The 1,908-nt window shown below is 41.1% G+C and overlaps 1 pseudogene; it reads right to left on the reverse strand.

Moving 5' to 3' along the window:
• Nucleotides 1-1,149: 1,149 nt before the first annotated feature.
• Nucleotides 1,150-1,689, reverse strand: LOC125150193 (60S ribosomal protein L21-like; annotated as a pseudogene).
• Nucleotides 1,690-1,908: the final 219 nt, after the last annotated feature.

Genomic DNA, 1,908 nt, shown 5'->3' on the forward strand with positions numbered 1-1,908 from the left:
TATTTAAATTCAAGTTAGTTAACATACCGTGAAGTATTGGTTTCAGGAGTAGAACCCAGTATGATTTATCACTTACATATGACACCCAGTGCTCATCCCAACAAATACCCTTCTTAATGCCCATCACCCATTTAGTCCATTCCCCCCCCAGCTCCCCTCTGTTAACCCCCAGTTCTCTGCTATGGTTTGCCTCCCTCTATTGTTCCTTCCCTTCCCCTATGTTGATCTGTTATGTTTCTGAAATTCCACATAGGAGTGAAATCATGTGATTTTTGTCTTTCTCTGCCTGATATTTACTTACCAGATACACTCTAGTTCCATCAGCGTTGTTGCAGGTGTCCAGATTTGATTCTTTTTCATCACTGAGTAATACTCCATTGTGTGTATGTGTATATACACATCTTCCATATCCAGCAGTCAGTGGACATTTGGGCTCTTTCCATAATTTGGCTGTTGTTGATAATGCAGCTATAAACATTGGGGTGCGTGTGCCCCTTTGAATCAGCATTTTTGTATCCTTTGGATAAATACTCAGTAGTGCACTTGCTGGGTTGTAGGGTAGTTCTGTTTTTAATTTTTTGAGGAGCCTCCATACTGTTTTCCAGTTTGCTTTCCCATCAACACTGCAAAAGTGTTCTCCTCTTTCTGCATCCTCACCAACATCTGTTGTTTCCTGAGTTAATTTTAGCCATTCTGACAGGTGTGAGGTGGTATCTTGGGTTATCTTGGTTATCTTGGGTGGTATCTTGGGTTCTGCTTTTTGGATGTTGAGTTTTATAAATTCTTTATATGTGTTGGGTGCTAATCCTGTATTGGATATGTCATTTGCAAATATCTTCTTTTTTTTCATATTTTAACGTTTATTTTTGAGACAGCACAAGCAGGGGAGGGCAGAGAGAGAGGGAAACACAGAATCCAAACCAGGATCCGGGCTCTGAGCTGTCAGCACAGAGCCTGACGCGGGGCTCAATTCATGGACTGCAAGATCATGACCTGACCCAAAGTCGGATGCTTAACTGAGTCATCCAGGTGCCTCAAAACCCACAATATTTGAATAAAGCCATCCCCCAGTGAATTCGGATATAAAGTTTGCTTTAAATACTTCTTTGGGGAAGACAATACCACGCTGCTACTCAATTGAAAGAAACATTTTTACAGTCTTGACGTCTTTTATTTTTTTTACATTTATCACGCCATGAATTCATAGGGAATGGGTTCCAACAGCTCAGGTTCCTTTCCATTGGTTCTCACAAAGTGTGCTTCTCTGGGTGGGGCAGGCTGGCGCTTCAGTTGAACCCAAGTACCTTTCTCCTTGGCTTCCTTCTTTTTCTGATCATTTTCCTTCACATACTTCAGGAAGCTGTCTCGGCTCTTTGAGTGCTTAATGTGCTCGATACCTAAATTAATTCTCTTCGCAAGAATCTTGCCCTTGTTTGTTTACAACAGTGCCAACAGCATGCTGGGTAACATTGTAGACTCTTCCAGTTTTGCCATGGTGACATTTGTGGGGCATTCCTTTTTGAACAGTGCCCATTCCCTTGATGTCCACAATATCACCTTTCTTGCAGATTCGCATGTATGTTGCCAAAGGAACAACTCCATGTTTTCTAAAAGGCCTAGAGAACGTATAGCGAGTACCTCTCCTCTTTCCCTTTGTGTTGGTCATTTTGGCAAATTACTGGAAGATGGCGGTTCTGGCCGAAAGGCAAATACCTTCTATTCTAAAGGTTGTCTTTTAGTTTTGTTGGTTTTTTTCCTTCACTGTGCTGAAGATTTTCATTTTGATATAGTTCCAGTAGTTTACTTTTGCTTTTATTTCCCTTTCCTCAAGAGGTATATCTAGAAAGAAGCTGCTATGGCCTATGTCAAAGAAAATACTGCCTATATTCTCTTCTAGGATTTTTAAGG

This window comes from Prionailurus viverrinus, chromosome D4 (genome assembly GCF_022837055.1).
Source record: "Prionailurus viverrinus isolate Anna chromosome D4, UM_Priviv_1.0, whole genome shotgun sequence".
NCBI classification, from domain to species: domain Eukaryota; kingdom Metazoa; phylum Chordata; class Mammalia; order Carnivora; family Felidae; genus Prionailurus; species Prionailurus viverrinus.